Consider the following 24,594-nt stretch of genomic DNA (forward strand, 5'->3'; position numbering starts at 1 on the left):
GACATGACAACACGTGCCCATGGTAGGTGCTCTGGTTAAGTAGGACCAATGTTTTTAATCACAAATGTTAATAAAAGTATTTTACAATCCAGTTTCCTATTCACATACTACCTTCGATAAAGTCCTTTTTTCTCCAAATAGACATTTTCAGGCAATTAATATTTCTGTGGCTGAGGCAGGCCAGGAAATACAATGAGTTAAACTAAGTTTTATTAGAGGTGCTAACACTAATACCACCCGACAACGATTCCTTTTCCCCCAGTTCTTCCCAAATGAACTCAGTCCTAAAGCTGACACCTCTTTTTATGTTTAAATAAAGCCTTATGGGGATCTCAAACTCTAGGCCCAAAGGTAGGACATGGAAGTACAAAGCTTTTTTTCAATCATAAAAGTTCATGAAGCAAAATGGCACCATCCTCTCTTCCAACAGAGTGAGCAACTAGTTTGCCTAACATATTTGTTAACTCTAAGCATGTGCCTAGCTTCCTTAACTAAATAGAAACTCCCTCAGGAGAAATATCCTGCAGACTTATCTGTGCCTGGGATGCTGCATCTTCTATCAGCTTAACAAACATCACTTGGACTAATACACTCCACAAATTCAATCCATTTTGTTCATCTTTCTTCACTTTACCAAATGTCTTCGAGTAATTTTCTCAGTGTTAGAAATACAGTGAAGAAAAATCTAGAATAAACAAGTCCCTTCCTTATCAAGGATACGCATTTCCTTTGGAGATTCTGAAATCATACCACTGGGTTATATATAAATATTACAAGTCCTTACTAAGTGGGAAAAATCCACTTGAGGCTTGCCAAGAGATGGGATCTTGCCAAATGGTTCACTGTTGGGTCCAAGTTATAAAGTATTAATAAATAACAGCATTCTTCATTTCGGGTCTATACCCCATAAGGAGCCAAAGGATTCTTTGGTAAGGCAAAGAAGCACAAATCACATCCTTGGTCACTGCAAAAAATCATTTACTTAGGAATTCTTGTTTATCAAAAGAAAGACATGAGTATTTTAGAAAATATTTTCTACAAATTTTTACAGGCCCCTTAGGAAAACTCCAGTAACAAACACCTGGAAAACACCTATCAACTCGCTGTGTTAAGCATTAAGCCCAAGTCACTAAACAAACTGGTTTCCTAAAGGGAAAGACATTTCCTTAATGGCTTATGAAATAGTTACCAATATGACACACTAACTTTGAAAACCAGTTAGAATGTAAGACTCTTAGAAGGACATTTCACTAGTTAAACATCACTTGTAAACATCCATATCAACTAATGTAAATCTTCGAACACAGGAAGGCACTAAGTTACAGAATGAAAAAACTCAAATCCTTAGGAAATAGCAAAACTTAAGAAATTGTGTTTTAATATTCAAAAGCCAGTTATCTGGTTTTTTCTGTAATAGTACATATTTAGTTTAAAGCCCTCAAATGAAAGTAACCAAACTCTTGCAATTGGAATAAACCAGATAAAGCCAGTGAGATATTTACCTCAAAACTGTACTCTGATTATTTACGGTTTCTTACTCGCTACCCAACTGGCAACTGATCTAAAATTGCTTTCCTGAGCTTATCTGCCAAAGAAATGGAAATTCTACCTAAGCAAACACAGATTTTTCTGTCAGTAGCATTACTCAAGTAAAAACACACAAAGGCAAGTGAATTTCAAAACCAAGTTGACTACTCAATACCTTGCATTAAGAGATGAGGGGGGGATTAAATTGTTTGCGATTCCCTAGTTCTTTCCGAAGATCCGGAGTACCTCAAAATAAAAGTCATATATGCAACTAGATAAATAGACATTTAAAAGTCAAGGCCATGCTACAGGAGAAACAGCAAAAGCATGACACATTCAAGCTAATATAATTCTAAGATCTGAGTATTAAATGTGGTTTTAAGCTTCCTAGTAGCGAGGACAAAAAAAGAAAAAAAGGCTATATACTTTCCATTATCAGGAAAAAAAAAATAGCATTCCATCTTCCTTCTCAAAAAGAAAGAAAAAAATCATGGCACATGGCATGAGGGTCTAAAAGGGTTTTCCCACTTGGGACCTTATACACAAGGACCAAAGAGAACAGTGTGGACAACAGGCTGTATTCATTTACCCACAAATAAAGGTTCGTGGACCACATGGCTATTTTCTATTAAAAACAACCTGTTAAAGGTCGAAGGCACAGGATTACGCCTGGCCTTTAATTCACTGGCCTTTAATTCATTTTAATTTACTGAAAGGAAGTGCAACCTGATCCTCCTCACTGGCATCCAAAGTATGGCTTTATACAAAATGAAACTTAAAATAATGTATTCTACAGAGTTTTCTTCCCAAATATTTCTTCCTTATTGAGAAGACAGATGATTCAGTAATCCTCGATGACTAAAGGCTATAGAACGCTTACCCTGTGTTGCGTTGGAAGTATAGTATGAGACGCCATTGCACCTGAAGGGCACCCGCGGCTCCAGGAACCACTGCTGTGAGAAAAAGCAGAGTCCCTGTTGCTAGAAACACCGCTTCCACGGACTTTCATCTTCTCGTGGTGAGGTGAGGGGAGAAAGATGACAGGTAGGAAACAAAGGAGCACACAGTGTCTGCAACAGATCTGGTAAAGTGTCAGGAGGGCCAGTAAAGCAGGTAAGAAGGTCAGGGGGCTGCTTTTTAAAGGGCGACAGCGGTGCCTCTGGGTAGCTGGAATGAGCTTTCCAGAGAGCAGATAGGGAGAGCCCCACAGAACCTGGGCAAGTGGGAGCTTGGCTCGTTCAGAAGACACAGAGCAGAGGCCAATGTGACTGTGGCCCGCAAAAGAGGAAAGTGGTTGGAAACTAGGGCAGGGAGGGAGGTGGCAGGGGCAAGACCACTTCTGATTCACTTTAACACTTGAAAACATGGTTGATTTAGGTCTCGCAGTTTCACGCCACTGAGCCTACTGAGACTCTGCAAGATGCTTAAAGCAACCCCCCGCATCAGCCTTATAAAGCCAGAGAGGGTCCCAGGGGACATCTAACTTGGACTTCACCTGCAGCTGTCCACACCAGCAGCAGTTTTGAAATCAGTGAATCAACGCGGTAAGGGGTTTAGGATTGTTGTTTCCGATTGTGTAAAATGCTTGCCAGTTTCAGTATTGGCAGACTGTTGGCATATTTTTTGTCAGCAGTTAAAATTCCAGATTATGGTAGATTAGACTAGAACTCTTCAACCATAGAGCTGCACATCCTCATCATCTCATTTGCTGCAGGTTAAATCTGGGTTTCCTGGGACACTTCGATTTCAAATATTCTTCCTTACTGTCCCAGGGAAGGATGCCTAGTTTTCAAGCAATAGACTAGTCATGACTAGAGACTAGACAATGACCAAACCTGTAGGAAATAGCTAACAGTTCTTCTAAAAACAGTACCAGAGTATTGAGGCATATGTTTTTATCAATAACATACCCACATTTTTAAATATTTTATTGAGTGCTTACTATAGACAGGCACTTTGCTAATGCACTAGCTGGGTTTTCTGTAAAACTCTGTAAGGTATGTACTATTATTGCCCCCTTTTACTGATGAAGCTACTCAACTGTAGACCCAGAAGGTGAGCCCAAGCGGCCTGACCCCAGAGGCTGCCAAATCACACTACTTCTCTTGAAAGAAATGGGATGAAAAAGCATTGCACATTGACAGAAGTTACCCAAGGACCGAGAGCAGGACACACTCTTTTCTTTTTAGCTAATAAAATAGTCTGTGTGTTATTTAATGTTCAGAATCAAGACACTTCAGAGAAATAGACGTAACCCAGAGCTAAAGGGAAAGAATCTACAGTTTCTGACTGATGAGTGACATGAAACATAGAACCACAATATGGACCACAGAACTCTGAAAACAGGATGCAGGCTCACCTTCCTGGGCATGCAACCACCCACCCACCAGCTGCCTTTCTCTTACATTTTCATATTCTGTCATCTGCGGGAGGTCACAAGCTTGTTGCATAGCCCTCTGTCTGCTTTATTTTTTTTTTAAGGGGTCACAGAAGTTGTGGCCTGAGGCCCCACCCAAGTCATAAAGATATGGTGGGTAGGGACGGAGGAGGAAGAAAAGGATCAGCCCAACAAACCTGCACATTTACTTGCCAACGTCAGCTGCCACAAAGGAAGGGGAAAAGTTCAGGATGCAAGTCAGCAACAGAAGGAATGGAAAACACACAAACACACCATCTTCCACTCACTAGAATGATCTTCTGTATTTGGTCATGTCTGGGACTCTCTGCAATCTACCACAAGGCCGCTTCTTGGGAGGTAGGGTCTGGGGACACAATACAAAGTACAAGACAATGCTTTCCCCTAAAAAGATCTGTTATTGTTAGAGAGGGGGGGAGAGAGAAAGAGAGAAAGAGAGAGAGTGTGTGTGTGCATGTGTATGTGCGTGCGAGCACGCGCATATGTGTGTGTCTTGTGTGTTTCAAGTCAAGTCCTTAGGACGGAGGGGTGTGTGGGTGTATATGTGTGGGTACTTAAGTGTGTGTGTTTCAAAAGAAGTCCTTAGGAGGGAGGGTTTTAAGCTGAGAAAGGTGGGTCTAAAATGATACAAAGATGAAAGTAAATGATGCCTTATTAAAGGAACTCCCAGTTACTCCTACAGATCTCAGATGCTGACACGCTGAGGCGGACACACTGACAAAGGCTGATGGAGGGGGCCAAGCCCTCTTTATGTGCATTATGACTTTATGACTGAAGCCAGCCCAGTCCCATCTAAACAGACAGCACCACTCAGGGCCCAATTCTGGTCCCTCAGTGTCCCACCTAGAACAGCAGCAGTAATTAGGAAGAAGTACTGACTCTCCACAGGATGAGATGAGAATGGCAGGGTCCCCGCCCTCAGAGTTTCCAATCAGAGATGGAAAAACACAATCCATGATGGAGTGACCACAGAGAAGTCCAACGTGGAAAAGTACTTCCCAGCATGGCTGACAAGTCTGCTTCCTCATCCCAAGGCACTCATGGGCTCTGAGTCTTTCACTCCATTTCATCATAAACAAAGCAGCCTCAGAGCGCCAGAGTCCTGCGCCACACTGGTATCCAAGTCAGATATTCCATGAGGCACCTCAAGGAAGAACATTAACTCTTCTTTTGGGGATTGAAGCTCTTACCAGAAGGGACCAAGGACGCATGCCAAAGGGAGCACCGGGATGGCACTCTGGGACTTGCTCACCTCACCCCACCTACCTGCAATCCCTCACACGCCAATTTCCAAGAAGTCAGGTAAGACTTCCCTAAACACTCCTAGTCAGGCTGACCAGCAAAGGAAGGCAAAGCCTTCTCTCCCTCTTCTCTCCCTCTTTCCCTCTCTCACCAGTTCCTGCCACCAAGGGACTGGTTAGGTGTGGCTACTGCACCCCAGGGAACCCAGGGGAAGGAACAGAGTCTCCTGAGAACCCCAGGCAGAGACGCAATTACAGACGCTGCTGGATGTGACTGTATTACAGTTTGCAGCATTAAGCAGATTGCTGCCCAAACAGACAAGCATTGAAAACATAAACCAAAAGAGAAAAGAACACTAAAAAATGTAATACGGAAAATTCTTCAGAGTTCAAACAATAAGGAAAGAGATGGCAGCCAAGCTCCCCCAATGAGGCAAGTAGGCCTTGGGCTTAAGAGAGAATCTCAAATCAGACAAACCTGTGATGAGGATCTTTATTCATCACAGTTACCTGCACCATGGGTACGTGTATAGTAGGATGGGTATACTATTTGTCAACCAGACCGGGTCTAATTGGATAGAGTGTGGATAAAAGCTCTACTAAAAATTACACCTGGACAAAAAAGAGAGGAACCAAGCTCACCCCAGACAAAACAGGAGATGCCCCTGCCTTGTGTGTCAGGCAACAGGATGGGCTACTCTCCTGCCATTAACTGCTGACCCTGAACCCCTCTTGTCTGGGGGTGTAGGGCTGCCCTCACCCAGCAATCAGTTCCCAAGTATACAGGAGCCCATGAACCAACAAATGAGCTGAGCGAGAACCTTTGCCCAGCACCACTGTGACCTCTCGGTTACTAGCGACCTACTGACTTGATCTTCTCCTCTGCTGGCTCAGATTCCTGTCCCACAGCTTCACTCTCACTTCTAATCATATCCTCCTCCTTCCACTTCCATGCTGGTCACTGAAAACCTTTCCTTCTCTTAGAAACAGAACACTTCTTTGTTTCTAAGAACTCTGCCTGCCCACAGATTCTAAACCTCTGTTCGTCTTGGCCATTGCTATGGGCCAAATGTTTATTTCCCCAAAATTCAAATGTTGAAGCCCTAATCCCCTATGTGATGGTACTTGGAGCTGGGGAACTTGGGGATAATTAGGTCATGAGGGTAGAGCTCTCATGGATGAGATTAGTGCCCTTAGAAGGAGAGACATGAGAAAAATGCTCTCTCTCTCCACCATGTGAGGACACTAGAAGATGGCCACCTACAAACCAGTAAGTGTGTCCTTACCAAACACCAAACCTGCCAGCACCTTGACCTTGGACTTTCCAGCCTCCAGAACTATGAGAAATAAATGTCTGTTGTTTACACCACCCAGTCTACGGTGTTTCTTACAGCTGACTAAGACAGACACCTATCCCTCTGAGCCCAGCGGTCTCTCCCCGACTCTACAACTGGCTCCAGGACTCCAGCTTTGGCCCTTGACCCCCACTTCCTAACCCAGCTCTCCATGCTACCACTGCTTATAAAACTGGCTCAGTAACCCAGGTAGAGAAGGCCCCTGAGGATGGTACAGGCAAGACAGGCACTTATCCCAAACCCGGGGCGAACTCTAATTGAATCCTATTGGAATTGAATAGTTATTTTCCACTGGATGAGTAAAACTGATCATGTATGACATCATATCCAGACATCAGTTGGGGGCACCACACACAAGGAGAATACCACCATTTGTTAACATATGTGCAGGCACTGTGCCAGGTGCTTTACCTGCACTACCTGTCTAATATTCACACTGGAGAGATGAGGAAATGAGCAGAGAGGTGTAAACAAATTTAGCGCATACCACCAGGTCCGTCTAAAATCAGGCCTGTGTTCTTTTTCTAGGACACCAACATTCGAACTAATAAATGACAACAAACACTTGAAAAAGCTTTGAGGGGCATGGTAATATGAAAAGCATCCTTCTAATATCATGGAAAGTACATCTATCTATCTATAAATATTATACTCATATACTCGTATTTATTTAGAAAGAAATCATATATGTTTTCACTTAGTGGACAATAGACTACAGTCGGCAAAGACAGTTCTCATACATTTAAATAAATGCCTAGGCTTTTGTTTATGCTATGAATAACTATTTTAATGTTTAATGCTTTTAATACTTGGTATTAGTGTGAAGAACACACATGTCAAAAAGAAAGTTTTTTGGGATGACAGAATTGTGTGAGGTTTTCTTTAAAACACTATTATTTTTCTGCATTAAAAGCATCACCATCATCCCAGTAACGAGGAATTTTTTGGTTTTGCTTTTATTCTTTCACGGTGGCAAGTGCCAGCCTATGGGGGAAATAAGGTGAGACAAGGCAGGGGAGAGCAAAGAAAACTGTACTGACTTAGGACTTGGGAAGAGAGTTCCAGTTCAGATATGCACTGAGGAGCTTTGTCAGAGCTGGGTTCATCAGCATCCCTGAACTTCGGTTTCTTCTACGAATCTGAGAGCTCCATGTTCTATGAGGCCTCATTCCCCACTCAATCCTATGACTATTATGAACGCACCAGCACAGGCTCATGACTGGAGTGACGCACGGCAGAGAAACCATGGGTGTGTATTTGAAGAGGACTATCAAATGAATCATCCATGAGTAAAAAAAAATAATTTATTTCCATTTAAAAAGTCATGCTAATCTACAGGATGTTAGTAGAAAGAACATCTTACAAATATTCTGAAAAGACTATAAATAGTCAGTATTTGAAATTAGTCAGCTATGTGCCGCGGCTCACCAAGAAGCACATGTATGCAACATGTTGCAGACTGCATTTGCAAGCTGTCTGGTTTCTAGTACAAATGGAGGGGGGGTGGGGGACCAATCTTGATGGATCCAATCATTACAGATTCCAGCTGCACTTATGAAACAGGAAGCTCGTGAAGAATCGTAATTTAGAAGCATTTAAAACAAACAAAACCAGAAAACCTACTTTGGGTATATATATGGATAGCTGCAAAGCCAACTGTTTTTGTTTTATACCAAGTTGTTTAAAGTAATCAATGGTCCAGTGTACGAGAGACATCTAAGTGGAAATTTCCCTGGTCTTGACCAGAGTCCACATTTCCCCCTCCCTGAGTACTCATTTAACACACGCTACAGAGCATAATGGCTCCCTCTGTGGCACCCTCATCAGGCTCTGCGTGGGCGGCACTGACGGAGAAAAAGGTGAGTGCACCAGTCTTAAGAAATAAGAGGCTGATGACACTCAGAAAATCAACACCTTATCCTGTTTTCAGAGGGGTGACTTCTCATCTCCATTGCTCCCTGCCCATCGCCCTTCACACATTTGCTCCCAAAAGCCCACGTGCTCTTTATAAAATCTTTATCATTGGACTGCCCAGGATATGACTTGGCGGGGGAGGGAGGAGAGGAGGAAGATAAAATGAGACAATGAAGCTCTCATGTAAGAAACTTTTGCTTTCCAGACCCACCACAAGTCAGTTCTTTGGTGCTGTGTTCAATCTGTAAAGGCTAAGTAGTGATTTAAAAAAAGGAAAGAGGAGGAGGAGGAGGAGGAGGAGGAAGAGGGGGAGGAGAAGGAGGAAGAAGGAAGAAGAGGGAAGAAGGAAGAAGGAGGAGGAGGAGGAGGAGGAGGAAGAGGAGGAGGAAAAAAGAACCACCAAAGGAATTATTTTTAAACCTTTGGGTTCGTACAAGGTATTTACCAAAGAAAGAAAGCTATCCGTTCAAACCTACCCAGGCATTTAAGAGTCCTAAACTGTCTGTCACCCAAAAGCTCTTTAAATGCTAGGAAGCCAAGCAAAATTACTAATTATTTAAATATTTATCATAGCTGATGTGTCACTTTCCAATAATAATTTGTTTATAATGAATTAGAGCTGGTGAGTTTAACATAGATCTTTAGAGTACATGGAAGGCCCTGGAAAGGCAATGTTTATGGGCTATTACGAATAAGGCATCCTTTTAATAAGGCATAATAAAGTTAAAAATAATAATAAAAAGGAAAGAAGGAAGAAGGAATAAGTGAATGGCAGTGTCCTTGAGTGGATAAGCACACATTCCCTGTATTGAGTGTATCTGGAGTTCTGTGAGATCTTGGCAAGTTGCTGACTGTCTCCACGCCTCAGTGTCCTCCTCAGTAAAATACGTATAGTCAACTATAGTCCCACATCACGGGGCGAGGCTCAAAAACAAAAAAATGATGCACATAAAATATTTAGTATGCATCAGAAACACTCAAATATTTAGGGATTGTCACTCTGGGATGACTTTTAGTTCTAACTCTACTAATAATTAGCTGTGTGGTCTTGGGCAAGCTAGTTAACACATCTAAGTGCCGGCTTATTGACCAAACAATTAGGAGTCTAGACTAAATGACCTCTTAATCTCTCTGGCTTCTCTAAACTCAACGCCCCCATAACAACACAATATAGTTTATAATTTCAAATTATTTTCAGTTTCTGGCTTTCATACCTGTTTTACGACTTATTGGTCATGGCCAAGATTTATTTGATACAAGTATGTGGTCCCAAGCACAACTAATTATGAGACTGTATCTACAAGAATCCTAGAACCTGCTAAACGACGATCCTTTTCAAAGTGTGGTTTCCAGGGACACGGTGGGCAAAAGGGAGGCCTGCCTGCGATAGGCAGAATCAATTATTTCCGTTCCAGTGGCCTCCAAATGTTAAGATTGTCCCCAAATCAGACTGCTGGTATACTGTGTCCCTGTGCAGCCTAGCCGTGATGGAGCATACATAAATTCAATTGCCATCACCACCCGCCTTTGAAAGGAACTCCCAATTACTTCCTGCTAGAAGCACTGCAACGATCTATCCTTTCTGGTCCTAACAATGGAGTTGAAAGTTGCCATCAGAGGCCCATTTCTCTTATACATACCTTGGCAGAGCAGAGGTATAAATCCAAACTGTTTCAGATTTATCATTTCTCATTCTCCTCCTGTGTTCTTAAACTCAGCAGTGACTTACATTTTCTTTTGTAAGGAAAGACAGAGCATGAAAGTCCTTATATAACAGGAAACTTTAAATGATTGCTGAAAAAAATAATGTATTATGGTCTGCACCATCACATGGAATTCCATCTCATAACCCCATGTCCCAAACTCTTAATTTATGCGGGTGCCAGGTACCCAGGTTATGGAAGCAATACAATTAGCATATACAGACAGAATTTAACAACACTGCTAAACAAGACATAATAAAATTGTGATGGTTGTTCACAGCACAAGTATACTAAAAATGATGTAACTATACACGTAGAATGGGTGAACTGTATCATACTCATATATAAGTTATTTCTCAATAAAGCTGTACTAAAAAAGCGGGGGTGTGTTTTGAAATTGTTTGCACAGGAACTTTCACTCCAATCTGTTATAACTACTTCAGATTTTTCCACAGTACAGCAAAAACAGTTGAGAACACAAGGCTTGGGCAAGAACCAGACTTGGGTCCTAATCCTGACTTTCTTCCTTGGTCACACTTCTTTACTTCCCTGACCCTTGGTTTCCACCTCTGAGAAATGGAAATCATAACAGCATTAATGTCAGAGGCTGTTGTGAACATTAGGTAACCTTCCCCCAGGTTTCCTGTATCAGTAGGTGGCACCACCCTTCACCCAGGTGCCGAGGCTAAAACTGTAGGTATCATTCCTGGTTGCTTTCCCTCTTGTATATTAGCTCCAATCCTTAACAAGTGCTGATGTTCCCATCTTCCAAATATATCAGGCATCCAAACGCTTCTCCCCAGCGGCATCCTAGTCCTGACAACATCCCCAGGGACTCAGAAGTGCTTTCCGCAGGTCCTCCTGCTTCCATTCTGACCCCTCTGCACAGATCACTACAATCCAGGCAAGAAAGTTACTTTTAAACCGCAAGGTGGATCTGATCTCTGCCATCCCTTACTCAGAACCATCCCATGGTCTCCCCATCAGCCACATCCAGACCACGGGTGTCAGGACCCGCACGATCTGACCCCAACTGGGACCTCATGTCATACCCCTCCCCCCAAACTAGCTCCACCCACATGGGCTCTCCTGACATTTTTCAAGATGGAGCTCCTCCTGCAGTCTCTGGGCCATTAATTGCCCTTGCCCCTGCACAGACAGATGAGGGCACAGCTCACCCCTTCCTTCATTCAGACCTCAAATTCTCCTCATCGGAGGGGCCTCGCCCCATTAAAAACACCACCTCCCCTCCCGCCTGACTCTAGCCCCTTGACCTGATCTACCTTTCTCATAGCATGGACACTACCTGGCATGTTATCTATGTAGCTATTTCCATTCTGTCTCCCCGTGAATATAAACTCCATGCAGGCAGGGATTTTGTCAGTCCTACCCACTGCCCTATCCACATGTCCCCAGAATCTGGCGTGGCACGCGCCATATGGAAAAATGTGTTAAACACTTGCTAAATGAATGACGAAATATCATAAAGCACTGAGCACAACACCTGCTGGTTAGGAAGTGCTCAAGAACTGTTAGTTGGTAACCATAAAAATAATAATATTACACTTATTATTATTGTATTTCATAGACAAAAATATGGAAGCCCTTCTAGGTTAACTGACTAACCCAGGTCGAACCCTAAGTCTGACAGTCTGGAATTTCCCAGATGCTTATTTTCATTCCGCGGGTACAGAATAACTGCTGTTCCCACCACAGCAGGAATCTAAAGGACGATAAGGCCCACTCTCCTTACCATTCTGTGCCCTGCCTCCTGTCAGCTTCAAAGAGTCACCCCTATCCTAGAGCCCTAAGGCAGTCCCAAAATGACAACTTACAGTCATGCGGTGCTCCACCAGTTATGAGAATAAGGCTTTCAATTCACTCTCAAGATGCTGAAAGAGGTAGACAAGGGTGCTTATCTCCGTTTTACAGAAGAGGAAATAGAGAAGCAAATAATCTGCTCAGAAATCATATACTAATAAACGGGGAGCTTGGGCCTAGGATTCCGAAAATTAGAAAGACTAGGACTCTCTCTTTCCAACAGACCACAGTGCTCTGGGACTCCATTAAAAAAGGAAAGGAGGAAAAAAGGACCCTGACCATGAACTTACCTATTTTAAATAACATTAAGTTAGAAGGGAAAGAATATTATTTTAAAAGTCCCTCTATATATCCCTATCTACAATAACATTCTTAGCTTCCTCTAGGACATGGGAATTTTAATACGTCTACCTCAGACACTCATAAACTGCTAATTATGTACACTGCAGGAGTTATGACTGTAGCATTTTGTAAGCCCATTAGCATACATCAGGCCCACAGGCCTGACAAACCCGGATAAAATGTGAGTTTTAACTTTAATTCTCACAGAGCAGGCGTATTTCATACATTAATAACACCACAGAGAAGCTACACAGTGTCACAGGCCTCTCTCCTACACGCTTTACTACTACAAAACGTGCATCCCAGAATTGAGTTAAACATGCCACTTCTAATATCAAAGCCAGGTTATGTTTACAACACATCTGAAGGCAAAACGGCATCCTGAGGAGCGTGGGGAAGAGGGAAGGGAGGAGGTCTCTCACCCTCCCCATACGTCCCTCATCAGCACCTTGGCATCACTGCTGCTCGGTTACTGAGAATCTGAGTCACAGGTGGCACAACAGCCTAAACACCATGGCTGGCTATATGCCCAGGGCTCCGTGACCCTGCATGTGCCCTCGCCTCACTGTGGGAGGTATATCTTACTAAGTTCACCTCACAACTGAGAGCATGAGAGCTGCCAGGGGTCTGTGACTTACCGGACGTCACAACACTGGGGCCCAGAAACTAACTCAGACGTGTCCGGCTTCAAAGCTTCAAATTGTTCCCCTATACCACATTAAAAAATGTACCCCATTCCCCAATCCCACACTTTTAGTCCAGGGCTGGCACCGAGGAGGTGTTCCACTGTAACTTTATTCAGTACTGATGGCAAAATGGACAATAGAGAATGAGGTGACTGAATCTTCCAGACTGCATGCAACTACAACCAGCCAGGGTGTGGGTAGCTGGTCTACCTGCATTTTTTCTATCTTGTTTTCAGAGGAGACTTCCCAACACACACTTGACCTGAAAAGATGTCTGGGCTCAGCATTCCCCCCTTACGACTTCTCGTCCTAAGTACTGCTAAGGATTTATGATTCAGTAGCAGGAAACAGCATTACAGGCAGCCCAGAGGCTCCTGCATTTCTTGGTATCTAAAGGGGGTTTTCTTCACACTCCTGAACCCTGAGCTTTTGCCATGTGTAGGGAACATTGCTGTCACCAAGCCAGGCGTCCGTCCCACCTCCCCATGCACCCACAGCACCACAGAGCACAGGCAATGGTTACTGCTCTGCACCCGCTGCTTCACAGAACTGCACTGTGTCAAAGATCTCACCTAGTGTTAAAGCAACAGTCCCTGCTTCGGCACCTCTCCCATTTTCCTTCCTATAGTTCACCTGAGTTTGAAAAATATTATTAAGTCAGCCTTCCCACAATTTCCTCACAAACCCATGTCAAATCTTTGCATTTGTAACAGAACCTCTCACGGTCACAGATGTGGCCACTTCCCCTCTGCATAACAGGAGTCTTCAACTTCTGGAAATTCTTCAGAACAGCTGAGGACACCATGTCCCCACAACTGCCTTGAGGTTTACCTTTGGCAAGAACGCTGGAACAATACCATAGTTCCCCGGTCCCTCCTCTAGACAGAAATAAACCGCCAAGATCCCACCACCATGCCCTTAAATTGATCAGCCCTGCGAGAGGCATTCCCTCAGTCAGGAACCCGAATCCAAGGCCTTAGCTGTGATTTACATCATTCTTTCAGAGCTATCTTAATTCACAAAGTGCTACTTTCTCCTCAGAGCTCTTACCATAACTGTCATTAGATTCTTTAAATATCTCCCTCGCCTGTCCTGCCATGAAGGACCCCATCGGTCTTGTCAACTATAGTATACCCAATGCTACGCCAGTGCCAGCACATAAGCAGCTCCAAGTGAGTGTCTATTAAACGAAGGAGTGAATGAAAAGCAAGAAACAGACTGAGAAAACAGCCCATGATCGACTTACCATGACTAAATGGCAACCTACGCCCGTTTGCCAAGTGAGTTTCTTTCTTTACTGACGGCGTGTTGGAATCAATGTCAGATGGGTAAAGTGTGGATGCCTTTTGGCTTGGTTTTAGGTACTTAGCATAAGGAAAAAGTTCAGATGGAAAAGACCCAGCACTTCTTGCACTAGAAAGGAAAAGGGAAGAAAAATGTTTTGCTTCAAGAAGAAAAGCAAAAATAGGCCTACATTAGTCAAGGAAATGAAGGGAAGTCTCACCGAGCCACCCCAGCACTACAGGGCCCGGTGCTGGCACGCAGGCTCCTCACTGGCACAGCAGCTTTCCCGAGGCGGCGCAGGCCCAAAGGGAGATGCAAAGTGGGTCGGTGCCCACAGCTGCTTTCTCTAGGCTTAAAGAAGGGTCACAATTCCTGCAAGGTACCTGGGGACTTCTTCAAGTGCCTGAAATCTGGATCCCATATAACCAAACTTCCTGACCCACAGAAAATTCTGGAGGGAGAGGCAGGCAGGACATTAATAATAACAATAAGCCATAGTACTAATTTACAACATTCCCTCTTTTGTAGAAAAGTCTGCAACCCCTCGACCACCACCCTCCTCCCCCCCCAAAAATCTCTTCCACCTCTACTTGTGATATTTTAAACAATTAAGAAATTAAAGGAAAAAAAGAAAAGAAGGGAGGGAGTGTCTATCCTACTACAGTTCAGGAACAGGATTTCAGTGTACTGCTCTCAAGCACAAAGCAAATTTACTTTTAAATATCCCAGGAATGGACTCTCCAGTCCATAGGGATGAGGCTGGCCATGGCAAAGAGCCAGAGCAAGGCCATCACACCAGACCACTTCCAAACTTTTTCTCCTTCCTGCAAGGCAACGTTAGAGAAAAAAAGAGTAAAGCTACTGAACTCTGACCTCAGACCCAGCTTGGCTACGTTGCTTACATTGCCCAAGGCCACAGGAGGGTTGAAAAATAAGATTTAGAGATTCTGATATGTTCTACTTGACTTTCTTTTTTGACTTCTGTATGTAGAAAGGTACCATTATTTCGGAAGGAATGTTGATCACTGCAGCAGACTACATACTTCACGCAGGTCACGGCTGCCCTGCCAGAGAACCCTAGTGCATGCAGATCAAGGCTCCCCAAATAAGGAACAGTAACAAAGATTGCACCTGACGGTATATATAACCACAACTTCCCTCTTTAAATTCTGCTAACTTCAAAAAGTACTGCATCATCCTAATGATCAATTAACTTCTAAACAGTTGTCTCCAAGACCTTTTTTTCACTTTGCACACCGGAGAAGTGAAATGTCCAAAAATTTTGCAAGCGGAAACCAAAACTATATAAACGGCAAAAGCATTCAGAGGTTAAACCTGAGGTTGCACAAGGTGTTGTGCTTTTGTTTTTGTTTTTGTTTTTTTCATAACACACTCAAAACTACTCGCAACTCATAGGGAAATCCCCCTTATTCATTTTCTCAATGCAAAGTCTTTTAGAAGCAAGCTTGTAGCTGGCTATAAAACCGCTGCTATTCCCCGTGCTGCAAAGAGTTCCTTTTAACTTCTATTTCTCATGAATCTCAATTTTAATTTTTAAATATTTTGAAAACTGAAAGATTGACTTTTCTGCCAGTCTATTCTTCAAAAGTGGAAATTGCATTGTTTTTCCTTTCTTCCCTCCCCTTTCTGTACAGGTTAATCTGATGTGGCTGGTAAAGATGATAATCAGTAACTCCCCCATTTTCTCTGTCTCTGTCTCTCTCTCTCATACACACACACACACACATACACCCCCCCACCCCATGGCTACCAAGTCATCAATCAAGCAAAGATGCCTTTATCCTCAGGGTGTGTCTTGGTGGTAGAGTACATGAGTAGCTTTTTCTTTCTGTATTTTTTCAATTTTTAATATACATATAATTTTATACTTAAAAGTTTTAAACTTGAAACTACTAACACTACGAAATATCTAGACAGGCATGCTGGATACTATTTCAACTTAAGGCAACTTTGACAGCTAAAATCTCCAAAGCAACGTAGGAAGAACATGACCAGAGAGAAAAAAAACTAATGCATCTGTTAGCAAAAAATTCCTCAAGTTTAAGAATGTAAATCTAGCAGGCCTCATGTGGTTTTTCTGTACTTCCCTTGACTATCACACTCATTCTAATCAAATGACTGCTCTACTAGCATTGATTAGGGGAAGGAAGAGCATGGTACCTTGTTGCAGACAGTAAGATCTAAGTTTTATCTTCTCGAGAGGATTCCTGTCCTTTTCAGAAGGTGCTTCACCTGCCCATTATGTTAAAACTTAGCCATCAGCATCCATGCCATCCCCGAGAAGGACCTAGAGATGCACGGGGAGTAATTCAGAACCAAAATTCTAGGACTTCTTGGGTGCAGAAGCCACCCAAGATACTGGGTTCACTGAAGCAGTAGGAGAGATATGTCAAAATGAAAAAAGTTACTTACAGACTGAAAACAGTGCCGAAGTCCCCTTTAAAACAGCGGGGCAACCCCCCGCGGCCCCTCCTTTGTTTGCCCAGGCTGCGTGTCCGTTTGGCCCCGGAACCCGCGTCCGGACGCACGGGGCAGTGAGGGGCGCGCCGAGGGCTCGGCATCTAGCCTCGCGTGGTGCACCCGTTTGGCAGCGCATCCCCGCTCCAGGCGGGGTCTCTCCATTTTCAGGGCCAAAGAAGCAACAATAAAGCAATCGGAGCGGCAGTCCGGGCTACCTCCCTCACGACGCCCTCCCGCCTGGCTAGCACACCTCGGGCCCGGGGTCACAGCCCGGGTCCCCGCATGCCACTACCCTGAGCCCTCCCCGGGCACTACGCGGGGTGACCTGCGCGCCCCGCACGCCCACCGCCCTGAGCGTCGTTTTCTCGCGCTCGCAGCGACCCCCCACCTCACCACCCGCGCCGCTTGAAGCCGGCCTCGGAGAGGAGAAGCCCCGCGGCCCTGGCTGCCCGGGAGTCCCTGGGGCCGGGGACGGGGCAGGGCGGGGGCCGCGCAATCTCCCAGCGGGCACACCGTCTCCCCCGAGCTCCCAGTCTTTGTGTGCAAAGTAAGTACAGGAGGCGAACCTACCTCAGCGCGCGCACAAAGGCGCTCAGCTCCCTCCTCAGCTCTCGCTCCGGGCGGCTGCGGTGGCGCTCAGAGGCCCCGCGGCTGTAGGTGGCGGACGCTGCGCTAGAGGAAGCTCTGAAGGTGCTTGCAGCCGGACCGACGTACGACTGTTTCACACCCTTGGCCCCGCGCGTCTGAATTAAGCGGTGGGACGGGATTGGGGCGGAATGGGGGCGGGGCGAGGCGTAGCTGCTGAGACCCCGCCCCGCCCCGCCCCGCCCCGCAGCGCGGGCCCCTGGCCACGCTTTCCCGCCGCAGTCTTAAGAGTTGACTGCCCCGGGGCGGTTCGGGAGCTTCGAGAAAGTCTAGGGATTTGGTTCCAGGAGGTTTTCTTTATGTTGCTGTGGTTTAGTTGGCTTAGGGAACTGTCGAAAGAGGAGAGGGAATGTTGGAAGATAAAAGCTAAGTGTCACCAGATGGGAAAGATATGGGAAATCGAAGGTGGCTGGTGGGTGTCTGGCCTCTATCTCTACTCCACGTCTGTGACGTTCAGAGATGGCTGTCGCATTGAAATCCTGCTAATACGTCACGGAAGAAAACTCCAAAGGAATCAGGGAGGAAAAGAAAACAGGTTTGCTGTAATTCTACAAACTTCAAGCTGGAGCTTGAAACCAGTGACCTGGGAATTTACTCATATTCCTCACTCCCTTTCTCTCCCTCCCCACCAAAAGGTAATTGGAGATTTTAATTTGTGCACTAGGAGAAAAGGGTTTGTTTTACCTCTTTTTTTTCCGATTATTTCCCCCCAGCTCTCTTACAGTAAATTACTTCTCTGCCCAATCCTAAGATTCTTAGATTACCATCTACCTGAATCTTAATATATATAAAAACAAGGACATCAGGTTGATAGATTTTAGATCAAAAGTGATTTAATTTTCTTGGAAACATGAATAAGTGCTTATTTATTGGGAAGCTTTTCTGACTAAAACAGCTTGGGTCATGATCACACAAGAAAGTCATAACAATTATGGATTTCAATAAACACATTACTACAAAGATGCTCTAAAGCCACAACCCTTGAAGGTCCTGACCTTGAAGGTCTCTGAAGCCCTAGGAGGGGTGGAGTCACCAGCCACAGGGTTCAGAGGAGAAGCTCCTTCTTAGCCTGAGAAGCCGCCCTGTGTAAACCTCATCCATGGTGTTCCCCACCAGTCTTCCTTCTCTCCCCTCCTTGCATTGTGCTGTTTCTGTTCTTGACAATAGGTCCCCTAGTAACCAAACCAGAACCTGGGATCCAGCATACATTTTCCCCTCACTCCTCACATGGGATTCAATTCTCCAAGTCCTGTGCATTCTACAAGATGCCTACATTGTCCCAACCTCATCCCGTTGGCAGTGCCCCAGTTGACCTGTAGGGTCTGTCACTGCACTGTGGCACCAGTCTCCCAACAGTCCGTAGCCACCAATCTCACAATCTTTTCCTCCAAACTGTTTCCCCAGTGAACTTTCCAAGTGAAAATATGCCCAGGTTCTTCCTCTCCTTAAAAGGGGGTGCCCAATTTCTATTACATGATCAAGTCCGAACTCAGTACAGAACCCCAAAGGTCAGCATACTTCTTGGTATCACCTTAACCACTTCTGTGAGCTCTTCCTACATCCACTAAAGACCCAGGGCTTCACTCAGCCAGAGTGCTGTATTTTCTAAATAGCCCTGCTCTGTTAACAGGAAGACTGGATGAAAGAATGTGTCACCTGTTACGCTTTTCCCCATGCCTCCCCTCTGCTTAGCATACCTTAACCCCCACCCTCTGACCTCCCAAGAGCTTCTCTCCTCTCTGAGATCCAGGTTCCCCTGAAAAGACTTCCCTCTCCTGCTCAAACTGAATGGACCTTTTCTACCTTCCCCACACCTAACACAGTCTTGTAATTATTGCATCATATTGTAAACGTGCGCCCTCCTGGAGCAGAGTTGCTGCTTGCTATATACACATATCTTTACATCCTTGTGTTTAACATGGTGTCTGGGGTATAAGTGTTAAGGTCGAAACTGTGTTGTCCCCCACCCAAATTCATTGGTTGAAACTCTCAACCCTCAATGTGATTATTTGGAGATAGGGCCTTTAGAGAGATAATTAAGGTTTAATGAGGTCATAAAGTTAGGCCCCTCATCAGGTAGGACTGGTGACCTTAAAAGAAGAGGAAGAGACTCCAGAGATTTCACTCAGTCTGTGCACATACAGAGAAGAGGCCATGTGAGAACACAGCTAGAAAGCCACCATCTGCAGGCCAGGAAGAGGTCTCACCAGAAACCAGTGCTGCTGGCACCTTGATCTTGGACTTCCAGAGCTGTGAGAACACAAATACCTGTTGTTTAAGCCTCTGTTATGGCCCAAGCAGATTAACAACACACACAAACACACACACACACACACACACACACAAACATGCATTAGATTCTAGACTCTAACCTTGGAAAAGCACTATCCTGCCAGTGACCCTCTAATGTCCCCCCAAAGCAGCCTGTACAAACTTCTGTGATGGCAGGACATTGGGCAGAGTGTCCGAGTGTGATAAGTGACCACACAGCCTTTTCCCTGCCCTGCAAGAAAGATAGAAACATACAGCTTATTTCATAGTCTGAGGTATAAATGTCCACGGGCTCTCAGCCATGGCCCTTCTCCTGTATCAAGAACTATAATTTCTCATAAACCAAAAATAGTAAGAGGAGATCAAACATGACTTTGAACTTCTTGCATCAAAGCCTCATTAAGAGACAGGATGCCGACACTCATTAAGTCCACTGTTTGGGGGCTTAATATTTCACATTGTTTAAGAAAGTTAGGGGGGTTTTGATCCATGTAGGATCAAGTATCCAATTTGGTTCAGGGGGCCTGGAGTCACTGTGGGTAGGCCCCAGAAAAAAGACCTTTACAGTTATGAACTAGAGTGATATTTATTTTTGTATCTATACCATTTACCAATAAGCACCTGGGACATAGTAGGTACGTGATTGATGCTTGTCGAATGACTAAGCCTGGATTTTCAGGGCACAGCTAGACTCCCCAAGATTACACCAGCTGACACCAGGTGCTCAGCCACAGTCTCATTTTCTGTAGATTTTATATTCTGGATGAGGACAAGACTCTAGGAAAGGTCAGGTGAGCCAGTGGCCCAGGCACTTGGTACTCTACATGGATTTCTGCTTCTGGGATTACACGGTTTATTGGGTGCGTGGGGAGCCTTTGTGATGTACTTTCTCCAAATAAAAGACAAAGAAAACACCTCTCTAATTGAATTTTTTAGTCATTTAACCCCTCATTGGCGATAGATTCTCTAAGCTCACATTGCTGGAAAACATACATGATAATTTTCCATCTCCACCCACAGGGTCACGCATATCCTCAGTTTTAACCTCTCCCTTTAGCTTTCACATCCGGGGGCCTTTTAATTCCTAAGGAAAACTGAAGAAAGCAGAGATGAACATTTGAGAACATAAAGTAGAACAAATCAATTTGGAATGTTATGTTGTTTTTTTAAACCTCCTATTTTGGTCATTTTTCCAACGCACAATCTTGAAATTGTTGCTTTACACCCTAATCATCCTGAAGAGCTCCAAAGAGATGAGAAAAGCTTAAGAAAGCCCAAAATAAGGGAAATTTATTTTTATATGTATACTCTTTTATCTTGAATTTTGCACTGTGTACATGGACTTTGAATAGATAATAATCCATTCAAAAAGAAATACAATTTTAATTTCAAAATCATATTTAAAGTCATGTTCTTTAATAGCGGTATCAGTTATCTTTTACTGCATAACAAATCACCTCAAAACATAATGGCTTGAAGTAAGAATTAATGGTTTGCTCACAATGCTGTGGGTTGGCAGTTTGGGTAAGGCTAAGCTGGGGCAGCTCATTTTTGCTCCACTTGGTCTTAGCTAGGCTCTGTCATGCATCTGCAGTCAGTTGGGAGGTCAGCTAGGGACAGCTTGTCTGGAGTAGCCTCAAAATCCAGATGTTACCTGGAGCTGTCTGCTTGGATGCCACTCTTGGATCTTGGATGTCAGATGCCACTCACACAACTCTCAGCAGGCCCACTATGACCTCCTCACAGGGCAGCTGGGCCCAGGAGGGCGAAAGAGGAAGCTGAAAATCTTCACGAGGCCTAGCCTCAAGGTCACTCAGCTTCATTTTACCACTCAAAAATGTCCCAGAGCCATCCCAAATTTAAGGTTTAGGGAAATGGACTCTACCCCTGGATGGCAATCATATTACAAAGGGACCTGAGTACTAAAATAAGAGAAATTGTTGTGGCCATCTTTGCAAATAATCTTCCCCTGGATCAGTTGTGGAACTACACAGTGGAGGGTAAGCATGACAGGTGATAACAGTAGTCTCAAGAGAAATCATTCTGATTATAAACAAGCCAAAAGCCCTTTGCAATTGAACATAAAACCCACAACAGAGTCAATAAAGAACTAAGGCTTTAGGACTCTAAAGAAGCTAAGGCTGACCAAGTTCTAAATGGTAATTAGTTATTTATTGCTGCATGACAAATTACCATAGACTTAGCAGTTTAAGGTAACACCCATATATTAGCTCACCCTTGCTTTTGTTCATACACATCCTGGATGGATTCTCTGCTCAAGGCCCCCAAGTCAGAAATCAAGATCTTGGCAGGACTCATAGCTCATCTCATGTGGAGCCTGCGGTCCTATTGGCTGAATTCAGTTTTTGAGGTCCTTTTTCCCTATTGGCTGTCAACTCTCAGCTCCTAAGGGCTGCCCGCATACCTTCCTGTGTGGCCCTCTCCATCATCAAGTCAGCAGTGGCACATGATATCCGTCTGGCACTTCAAGTCTCCACCTGCCTATATCTGTGAGTAGGTATGGCCCACCTCGATCATCTGTCTTAAAGTCAACTAATTGAAGACCTTCCTTACATCAGCAAGACCCCTTCACAGCAGTACCTAGATTATTGTATGATTGAAAATTGGGAGAAGATAGTATACATAGTGGGCCAGAAATCTTGGAGCCTATCTTAGAATTCTGCCCATACCATAATGTAGGTAGATAGATGGATGGATTGGCAAACAGATATACAAATGTTCCCTAGCATAAAACATAAAATGTGAGGGCAGACAGAAGATTGGGGCCTTGGGGGATGTCATGTATAAGCTCATCAGTTACTTAGGTAAACCAGAAACCAGGCCTAAGAAGGAATTCTGACCAGGTAATATTCTAGCTCCCATGCAGCTCAATAGATAAGTTTTATTAAATCTTGATGACCTGATTACTGAAAAATAAAGTCAAATTTAAGAATATTAACTAATTTTATCACTTAAATAGCATAATTTGAATATAATAGTATTTATTTTGCTTAAATAGTTCACACTGTTTTGAACATAACAGCAACATAATGTTGTATAGCCCATGAGGATAATGCTTTTCAGTGAAGAGATGTATAGAACTCATTTGTGCAAAATTTTTATGAAAAAATGTATGGCTTGCCAAACAAATATAGGATGTACCTTTTAAAATTAGTAGTACTTAGAAAAGATCAAAATGATACACCCAAATCAAAAAGAATATGCTATAAGGAATATCATGAGCTGTTATGGTAAAATAGCCTTTTTGCATGAGTACTTGTGAACAAAGGAATGGAATAATTTCATTAAATATGCTAATAGCACCAATAGTAAAAATGAATGTCCTCCCATTTAATAATTATCCACTTCACATCAGAGCTGGATTTTATAATGTAACTGAACACTGCTCTTTCTAGAGAGTTTAAAGTTTAGGAGTTTTAATTTTAAAACATTTAATGCATATGTTGTCTAAAATATTTAACTTAGTTTTAACAAAACACTTGCTCTTTGTTGTTCATAATTTTAAAATCAAAGGGACTCTGTAAAATGGCTATTCAAATTTGTAACTAAATGTCACCCCAGAATCAAGAGAAACAACTGTTAGTCATATAAACAACTGGTGAATGATGCAAAGACCTGAGTTCTACGTCTTTTTCTTTACATAAATCAAAAACCAGAAAAAAGGATTTCCTGAGAGTCTTCCTGTATATTAAAACTAAAACTTCCAAAAGGCAGTGAGGGGGAAAAACTCTCATCCTGTCAAAAATATTAAGATATTTAATGGTAAATAATAATGAGTAAACAAACTATCTCTGCATTTAAGCATAATAACGACAATTTATGTTTCCCTATTCAAATAACTAACATATATAATGAGTAGCCAATTCGCTGAGAATAATCTAGATTTTGCTCCAACACTTTTTTTCTTTCTGATATACTTTCCAGATATACACGCTTCTATTAATAAGAAGTATCCCTTAAAACTCTTGCATTGATAATAACTAATTAAATGCCATTTATATATACTCACCTACCTTTTAAGCTATGCAATAAAATAAGTTTATGGAGTTGTAAAATGAAGACTAGGCTGGGTTACAAGAGATGTCAGTCCTGGCTCTGCTACCACCTAGCTTTGAGACTTAGGACAAGATATTTAACTCAGCGGGGGCTGTTTCCTCAGGATTTAATCCTTAATGATTCTTTAGCAAGATATAGATATAGACATGATCTGTATAAAAATTGCTGCACTCTAGAATACATACATGTATGTATACATATGTATACCTTTGTATATGTAAGGGGGAACCAAAAGTTTAAACTTCCGTCACCTTCTAAGTACTCTTCATTTGATGCAATATACCCACTGAGACTTTTTCCCACTGCTCAAAACAGTTTTTAAATGCATCAATTTTGATGTCTTTCAGTGCTTCTGCCATTTTTTGTTTCACCTTTTCCACATGAGCAAAACTTTTCCCTTTGAGGAATTTTTTCATCCAGGGAAACAAAAAAAAATAGTCACTCAGGGCAAGATCAGGTGAATAGGGAGGGTGGGGCATGGAGGTCATGCTGTTTTTCATCAAAAACTGCTGAACACTCAGCGCCATGTGGGCAGGTATGCTCGTAAGTCACCCATCATGAAATGGGCAAACACATTGAAAGGGTCTTCAAAATAAACTCACTGAAGCTGAACGTAGCCTCTCACAACACCGCCAGCTGGTATGCTGATACAGATGGGTTCCTAGAACACTCACCTAATTGGGGAAGCCTATACTACAGGGGCCTGCCCTCTAGAAGATGATTTCAGCTTTGGGCTGGTCCCCCCTCATACCTTTGTGTGTGCGTGTATTGTGGTACTGATGGTGTTTCTGTTGCTGCTCAGGCTTGGCTGGAAAGAGGTCCTTCTCGATC

General features: G+C 43.5%; 1 protein-coding gene across 4 annotated transcripts in view; it reads right to left on the bottom strand.

Moving 5' to 3' along the window:
• Positions 1 to 24,594, bottom strand: part of FAM107B (family with sequence similarity 107 member B) — a 195,174-nt gene that overhangs the window by 52,600 nt on the left and 117,980 nt on the right. Inside the window, exons 1-2 of one of the 4 annotated variants that reach the window (XM_054593211.1) lie at positions 17,341 to 17,508; positions 16,471 to 16,597 (exon numbers count right to left, since the gene is read on the bottom strand). The exons of 1 other annotated variant lie outside the window; for it this stretch is intronic. The gene's annotated coding sequence lies outside the window, so the exon portion shown is untranslated. Of the gene's footprint in view, positions 1 to 14,251; positions 14,396 to 16,470; positions 16,598 to 17,340; positions 17,509 to 24,594 lie in introns of those variants that run through there. 2 more of the 4 variants (XM_054593203.1, XM_054593229.1) reach the window with 2 other exon arrangements.

The sequence above is a fragment of the Pteronotus mesoamericanus genome, unplaced genomic scaffold, assembly GCF_021234165.1.
Source record: "Pteronotus mesoamericanus isolate MK-2021 breed Mesoamerican mustached bat unplaced genomic scaffold, CSHL_Meso_final contig_130, whole genome shotgun sequence".
NCBI classification, from domain to species: Eukaryota; Metazoa; Chordata; class Mammalia; order Chiroptera; family Mormoopidae; genus Pteronotus; species Pteronotus mesoamericanus.